This window comes from Uranotaenia lowii, chromosome 3, assembly GCF_029784155.1.
Source record: "Uranotaenia lowii strain MFRU-FL chromosome 3, ASM2978415v1, whole genome shotgun sequence".
In the NCBI taxonomy this organism is placed as follows: Eukaryota; Metazoa; Arthropoda; class Insecta; order Diptera; family Culicidae; genus Uranotaenia; species Uranotaenia lowii.
In genome coordinates this window covers 218,006,322-218,015,479 of record NC_073693.1, presented here as the reverse complement: position 1 = coordinate 218,015,479, position 9,158 = coordinate 218,006,322, and positions in this window count along the sequence as shown.

The window sequence follows — 9,158 nt, the reverse complement described above, 5'->3', positions numbered from 1 at the left end:
TGCATAGGAGTTGGAACCAGCACCAGTCCGAGACCGGTGTAGGCTGACTCCTTCGTCGGGGAGCATCTGAGTAGTGTGCGTCCAATCCTGGTAGTAAAGCATACAAAGATAAGAATCTACCTTCTGCGTATGCCGAGCTGTCTGGTACGTCGCGCGTCTGTGTGTAGGATACCTCCCACGTTACCGTCGCGGAGTATCTGAGTCGAACGCGCCATCTGCGACGGAGGCTGTGGGGATGAGACATGACCTTCTCCGCAGTCGAACTCGCAGGGGGTAGAGTATTCACATCGCGGAGTACTCTCGGGTGGTTTCACGTCGTCGTCGGTTGAGCCACTCGGGTCGGGTAGGATGACATCATCGTCGGGATTCATCTGAGTCGCAAGCGTTAAAGACCCGTACGTGTGCTGTGACAGGCGCGAGTCCAGGATAAGCTGCTCTCGATTCGGCACACGGCGGGCAAAAAGCCTAGGGTTGCCAGCCAAAAGGGAGGAGGAAGAAAGGACCAAGGTCGGAGTAGAATGCCTTTTCGGCTGGGGGCAGTCGAGTAGAGTGCGTCCGATCCTAGCAGTAAGGCATACAAAGATAAGACTCTACCTTCGGTAGTTGCAAACGTTGTGTAGGATACCTCCATCGCCGCGCAGTATCTGAGAACAACACGCTCCATACGAGGGAAGCTGCGGGGATAAGACTTCGTAGTCAAACTCGTAGGGGGAAGAGTATTTACGCCGCTAAATACTCTCGGGTAGGGTGACTTCACGTCCTCGGTGGGTGAGTCACTCGAGTCGGTGTAGGATGACGTCTTCGCCGGGAATCAACCGAGTAGTTTCGTAAAGCCCCGGACGTGTGCTGTGACAGGCGCGTGTCCAGGATAAGCTGCTCTCGATTCGGCACATGGACGGGCTAGAGGAGAGGGCTTCGAGCCAAACCAAGCGGAGCCAACATCTCGTGTCGTTAGAGGAGAGGTCATTGGTCTCTTGCAGTGGTCTCGAACAGAGGCTGAGCGCACGATAATCGTGGAAACCAAGCGAGCCTCGAGTTGCGAGTAAAAGCCGGACCTCGAATCATTAGAGGAGAGGTCCCTCGTCTTGAATCGTAACAAGAGGCAGGGTATATATGCTGGAGTTTTGACTCGAAATTGAGTTAACCGATGAGCGCTCAAGCGCGGACTTGGTCTCCCATCTCGGGTACAGCCTTCGATGCAAGTCCAGATGGGAATTATGACCAGAGGTCCCAGGTGAACTTTATGGCGTAGAGGTACTTAGTATCATGAGTCACCCATTTCCCCCCTTGGACTCAGAGTAGCATACTGGAGGGACTCGGTCGCTCGCCATGCTTTGGAATGCAATCCATAAATAGGATTTACCACTTGTGTGATCTACTAATTAAAAAAAAGACGATATTGTTTTGCTCGTCCAAAGACAACAACACATGCAGAGCAAACTCGTAGTCACCTCACCGAAAGCTCCAAGGCAGCAAGTCTCAAAATCAATGTCGGAAAGACCAAGTCGATGGAAATCAAGAAAATCATTCCCATTTCGTGGTAGCTGGACAACAGGTTGAGAAAGTGAAGTGCTTCCAGTATCTTGGTTGGCAGATTACGCCTGATGGTGGTACCAAGAAAGACATTGTTGTGTGGTATGGATGCGCTTGGCGGCCTGGCAACTGAAACTCAAACGTGGAACTTAATCGCCGGTGTCATCAAAAGGCGCTAGAAATCGAGATTCGGGAACATGAGTAGAGATGGATTGGGCACACGTTGCGAAGAGAAGAAAACGAGATTTGCAGAGAAGCGCTTGAATGGAATCCAGAAGGGCATCGAAGAAGAAGCAGGCCCAGAAGCTCGTGGCGGCGTAGTCTAGCCGCTGAAATCCGCACAGTTAGTTGACGAGAACCTTGGTCTTTGTTAGTCGATTTGTTAGTCTTGAACATATGATATTTATTAAACGCCTGAATGTAGAGTGAACTTGAATTTTGGATTTCTTTATCAATTTTTGGTTGAACAAATAAATATTATATCTGTGCGCTAATTCACCGAATAATGCGACTCATCAAAAAACCTGAACATAAATTTCTTGTTTCCGATTTTTTGTATGTTGAATGATGAATTGAATTAACGTTTGATAAAAATTCAACTGCTTTACAGACCAATAAACTTTAAAACAGAAAACGATATGAACCACTAACTGTTACGCTTATAAATTTAATCTTCTAGCTAGGATAACCGTTATCGATCGCGCCGAAGGTAAAACAAACCGACTTTAATAAGCACCTGCCGTGATTTACGATCGCATTTCTCTGAGGGCAGCGGAATTTATCTTATCCACTCTGACTGTAAATGCGCTAGTTGCAGCAGCCAGCAGCCCTGCCTGGTGGAGTTGCAGCAGTTATTTTCAATTTGCGTATCGATTTCACGCGCCACGCGGCAGGAATTCCGGATCTCGCCCGGGTCATATCAGCTATCGGTCGGTGGGGTGCTAAGCTTAGCTGAATCCCTATTCTAGTCCAATTGAGGTCCGTGCGGTCAAAATATCCCGCGGTTTGTTTAACAACCTTATTAGCAACGCTTTTCTTCGATTTCAGCCATAAAGTTTGATAAACTGCTTCACTTGCCGGGTGCTGAGTGATAGGGATTCAATTTCAGTTTTTAATTCACTTGTGGTATCTCACTGGGCGAATCTTTCCTTTAATTTTAAGTTCCGGGTGAGATTGGAGTTTAAGTTTTAATTGAAGAAATCTCTAGCTATCATTGAACGAATAGTTTTGCCTGTGTACTAAATACATTAGGTCAAATTTTACTAAATTTTCAGTTGTTTCAATCTGAATCTTTATCATTAGTGGTCTAAACCTACAGGAAAAAGACACATTCAAACCACTTAAAATGGTCTTCTAATATTTCAAAGTATCTATAACTATGATATTTTTTAATATCTTTATAAAGTCTCGATAACACCTCATGAAAGTAGGTACTCAAAAAACTGTAAATATTTAACCATCCTTGCCAAGGGGAGGAGTTGCCTCGATGAAGGCAAATTTGCCCCTTCGATGTCAGCCAGCAGCGGGTCGCAATGTGTAAGCTGTGCGGTGCAGTTTATGAGGACCAAGTCTCAGCTCGGTCGTAATCTGATTTTAATGATCCTCTGATTTAGGTTTTGTTTTTATTTCTGCTTGATAAACGAACGCCTCAAATGAAATGAGCACACTCGGTTGACCAATTTCGAGAGGGTCTCTCGTGTACGCTGGACGAGGATCTATTCACCTGAACGGCTTTTTAACATTTGATATCCTCTTGATTGTAAATCCGTTTTAGCAAAGTAAAATTACTCATTTGACATTCCATCCCACAGTGGTCAGATTGATTTCTTTTCATATATCTGATACCTAACCAGCTTTAGGCAGTTCAGCATTATATTAGTTGAGCGAAGATAAATAGATGGAACGACATTGAAAACTTGTTTGAACAAAATAAACTAATTCATCAATTTTTCCATCTTTCTTATCAATAAATGCAAAAATTTTCATTTAGTAAATTTTCCCGTTTTGTCTTAGGGTAGGGTTACCATATCCCGCAACAGCAAAACGAGTGACATGAGATCATTTTTCGAAAAAGGCCTGGAGAAGTTGACCCACGCTTATCCAAACCCCGGTTTTCTTAGCTCCCGCGTTATTCCAGCCATCTGATATCAGATTGATGATCAAGATCCATATATCTTTCGAGCTGTGCGCCCGAATGGTATGCAAAACAGAAGGAAAAGGATGGACAATAGAACCCCACTTGTCCGAGGTAGGTGTCGGGGAAAGGACCACCTCGGATAAGTGAAGCCTCAGATTAAACAAAATACATTGACAAACCCTAATCTTTTGCTCTAGTATTGCATATCATCCGCGCATAGCTTGGTACTTACATAGATTTTTTTTTTCTAAAACTACAAGCAACATGATAAATCAATCCAATTCAAAACGAGTTTTTTTACACGTACATTTGCTTTACAAACGTTATTTGTTATTTGTGCTCATTTTATTGGTGTACGAGGGAAGCAAATTACCTGAAATTCCTGCAAATTGATTACTGTTTGCATACTCAAAGGCGCTTATCGCGCTCACTGTTTATAGAAATCAAATTGGCATATTTATCAAAACAAGATGTTAAGATAATTTGTTGAAAGCTATATCCCTTTCGTAGTTTATTTAGTCATCGATAAAAGTTACAAAATAACGATAACCATCGTATGTTTCCTGCTCCATGTTGCCACAGACATCTGAATGTACTAATTCTAATGGTCGTTTTGATCATGGCGATTTCATACCTTGAAATTTGAAAGCAGCTTGCTTCCCCGCCAAACAACCATTACATACGTCGATCTGATCTTTCTCTTCAGAAGATAAATTGATACCTTCAACCAGGGCCGTAGGAAGAACCGACTCATGGGGGGGGTTTTGGTGACTAACTTTTACCTATGATGTTTTGTCTTTCACGAAATTAAAACAAATTATGTTTATTATCTTATTTTAATCGCCGCCGGGATATATTCTTATTTAATTTTTGCATTTCGGCGAGTTGTGAAAATTCAAGGTAGAATATTTAGAAAGAACATGAAAGTATTATAGGTGGAAAGATCAAAGCTAGAGCGCTTTGGGTAGAAGAAATTGAATAGTTGGTGAAAATGTGAGCAGGGCTTTTGTTTTGTGAACAGCTTTTGAACTACTTGCGTGATTCTTTGCCAACATTGAAACGGCGCGCGGCAAAGAATCACGCAAGTAGTTCAAAAGCTGTTCACAAAACAAAAGCCCTGCTCACATTTTCACCAACTATTCAATTTCTTCTACCCAAAGCGCTCTAGCTTTGACCTTTCCACCTATAATACTTTCATGTTCTTTCTAAATATTCTACCTTGAATTTTCACAACTCGCCGAAATGCAAAGATTAAATAAGAACAAATTATGTTTATTATATACATTATACATAATAGTTTTCGTATGAAATTGGAACTTAAGAGAAGACACGAATGCCACATGGATGGTTAAGTGTCATTTGTAAAAACTTAAAAAAAGTATTTCTTTTTTCATCGATGGTTAATTTTTTTGAATTTGTTTAAAAGTCTGGTAGATTAAAGTTATTTGATTTGAGCACAAAATAAGTTCATTTTAGGTTAGCCTTCAATTTCTTTAAAAAAATGAGTATAGAATAAGTTTCTATACTCAAATCTAACAAGCCCAATCTTCTTAACTTTTTTGCAAATTCTAAGGTTCTAACCTTTGATGAAAAAAAATCAAATTTTCCAAAAAAAAATAGTAAGAGAAAAAAAAATCTAATCAAATTGGCTTGATGCAAACTTGAACTAAATTTATGATTTTATTTTGAAATTTTGCTATAAAAAAAGCTTCAATATTAATAATGTTTAACAATACACCGAAAAAATAAAAAAAATCCTGTGGATGATTTTTTAAAATATAATTTGGGATATTTTGCATGAATCAAATTTAGAACATTAACTCAAATTCTACTTTGTATTTGTGATTTTCAGCTCAATTGTGTGTACAAATTTATTCTGATTAAAAACTTTGGACATTGAATTGACAAGCAAATTTTTAATTTAATGTTCTCTTAAATTTCTCATCAATTTTATGTTTATTGAAAAACTCATTCACTAACTAAATCTTTTTCTCAATTTTAAATATGAATTCTAAACCTGATTTCAAAAATTGAACTTTGAATCTATTTCCGAATTTCAATACGATTTTCGCAATGTACAAAAAATACGATTTCCGAATCTAAATTCCAGATCAAAATTTCATGAGCCAAATCTTAGAGCCCTCATTCATGAATCTATTATTTAATTCTGTTATGCTGGTTTAATCTTAAATCATTATTTCAATTATTTATTTTTAATCTGTTTAGTGAATCTGATTTAAAATGTGAATTTCGAATGATGAATCAGAATCTTTATGTTGATGTTTAATGTTTAAATTTTGTATTCAGAATAAAGTTTAAGAACTTTGAATTTGAATATAAAACAAATACCAAATAATAGACCCTCTTTTTCCATATTCGGAAAACTATTATTAAAATATTGAAAATGCATTTGATTTTCGCAAAACATATGAAATGCAAAACCGAATTCGAACAAGGATTTCAAAGCAGCTTTTCATTCCTTATTTCTTATGATTATTCGAACTGAAAATCAAGAATCCTAAACTTGATACAAAATCAGAAATACGAAATATGTAGAAATACAATTTTGGTTACAGGAATACGGAACCAGAACCTCCAAAATGGGTTTAGTTTAAAATTTAATATTCAGACCTGAATTTCTGCCAAATGCCAAATTGCACAGTTTTAACCGGATTGTCCCGGATATTTAATATCAAATTTTGGAGAAAAGTCCGGTCTGACCCGGTTGCCCAGATTTCATTGGAAAAGCCCGGATTTTACCCGGGTTTGTTCTCATTCTCATTCTTAAATCAAACTTAAAAAAAGAAAAACAAATTGTGTTGTAATTTTTTTTATTTATGCGTCCAATATTTTTGCAGCAAGGTTCAAAAAACTATCATGAAAGGTTTTTGAAGTTTTTTTTTTAGATTTTTGATGAGCAATTCCTAGGTTTTGACTAAAATTTCCCGGTTTTGTATGGATTTGGTCGACAATTTTGAAATCAAATACCCGGATTTTGCCAGGTTTTTATATAAAATAGCCTGGATTTGTCCGGCCCGGACACGTGCTGAAAAAATCTGACAACCTTATGAACCTATGAACAAGTGAGAAAATTTTGAAAAACTGTTGCAGAATTTTGAACTTGAAATGGGTTTTTGAGGTTGTCATTTTAGTTTTTAGTTCAGATAGTTACTCTTAAATATCTTTGCTCTATTATCATAATTTGATTATGAATTCAAAATTTTGTTTTGAGTGTAGAGTAGAATACCTCGCTTGCTTTTTTGGACCCTCATGGGGGGGGGGTTTAACCCCCAAAACCCCCCCCGTTCCTACGGCCATGCCTTCAACCATACCTTTTCTAATGAGTTTCTCCAAACTAGTAGTACTTAGATGTCCTAGTCTTTTATGCCATGTCTCGAGACTCGCCTGTTTTCCAAAATATGCTGATCCGTTTGCATCTTCTTCGGACTTTCCATCCCAAATGCAATCAATGTAGAATAAACCATCAGTGAATCTACCTTCACCGATTACTTCATTTTGGTATCCAAAGATAACCTCTTTGTCTAAAAAAGTAACCCTTTTCCCATGAAGACTTGCCCTTCTAACCGAAAGTAAATTTTCTTCAAGATTAGGAATGAATAGAACAATGTACAATTCCAATTTCTTTATTAAATTCTTGCCAGCCACTGACTTCAGCCGCAACTTACCCATCTTCGTAGCCCAAAGATTCTCGCCTCTTTTGGCTGTGGAGATCATCAGTGGTTTCGGAAGTTCCTTCCAGCAGGCGCTGGTCGTTGACCACGTGGTCGCTCGCACCAGAGTCGACCACGAAACGAATCCGTTTGGTCGGCTTAATCGTCTTCGGTTTTGTCATCATGGCGGTGGGTCGTTTGTTGTCGTTCTTTTTCTGTCCCTTCTCGCACTTTTACTTCTCCTGCGCTTTAAACTTCTTCATCAGAGGGCACTTGTTGTAAAAATGCCCCGTTTCGTGCAATAGCACTAGTAACGCTCCTTTTACATGCTTGTATCGCTCGGGGATGGCACTGATCAGTGCGTCGATTTTCTCCTCCTTTGAGACTCCGCAATTCATCCGCTCCAATTCCCGGACGATTATATCGTACTCATCGAAAATTGTCCTCAGAGGAGCATCGCAATGACGGTATTTGATGGAGAACAGCCTTTCTCTCATGTTGACGAGGGCAGCAGTGCCCGCCTTCTCGTAGGTTTTAATAAACACGTCCATGGCTTCCTTGGCGTAGTTAAGGCTAATTAATTTGTTCAGAACGTTGTTGTTCACGAGCATGACGATTCCGTCGAGTGCTTCGACGTCATCGTCCAGCCGTTTCTGCAGTTTCGTCTTCCTTGCGGCTTCTGGCTCCGGAGTAGCACTTGCGACAGCTTCGTAGTAAATATTCTTCTTCGTTCGGAGTCCGGGTGAGTGTATGGAGCAGCTTGAGCTTCGCCAATCGGTTCTGGATGCGCCATTTCCACGGTCCAAAATTCGCTTCGGTGCCGCCGAAAACGTTGGCTCGCTCTGCTTGCAGAACAATGGTAGCGTAGGGTAAGGTGCGCTCGAAAGTTCTCCTTTCGTAGCCACCGTTCCTACGTCCAGCCATTGTTCGGAGTTGTTGTCCTGTCCTTGTCCGATGTATGCGTCACACCACGGTATATGCTTCCTCTTGACTATCAGTCTACCACTGATCACGTCTTTAGCAAGATCTGCTGCTTCCAGTTAACCACTGGTGTAAGACAACCGCTCCAAGGTCTGCTACTCCTATCAGTAGACCACTGGTTATCCAAGTCCGATGTACGATCCGAGGTCTCAGTTAACCACTGGGTCCATAACCATTTGTTGGAATCTAATACAAAAATAAAACCACTTGGCTTGATTCCAGGTTAAAGATAAAGTTTTATTGAACATCATCTCGTCAGGTTATCATAAGCGATCGTGTTTATCTATCGATTGTTACAGAGTTATTTCGTGTTTCTCATTTCTATATTCGCCTACCTACTATTATCATAGCACACACTTATACCCTGCACAGCTTTAAGTTTCCCACCTAAAGCTCCCCATGCATATTGCATACAATCTTGTATGCTGGCGCTCAAGATATAATAGGCTGTCCTCAATCTATTTGCTACCTTTCTATAGTATATTGCCTGATGAATGGCAAATTGGTTTTAATTTCAGTTCACTTTCTAATTTAACTTAGAGCAGTGAAATGTTACTTTCAATAAAAAAAAACTAGAACCGTAGGTTAATTACTGATACAGAAGTATCCCACGACACTTGCATGTATCATCTTATGGACTAAGAAACAAGGGCTCAACAAAGTTTGCCGGGTCAGCTAGTTTTTTTTATATTTCACTAACTTCCCACAAGTTTTAATTAAAAACAATCATATCCCAATTGGGGCAGAATGTACGCTAGACCATATGTTATGAAAAGCAATTCTTTGTATGTGCTGACTCCCAAATTACGATAAGAAGGTATTATTATAACAAGTCC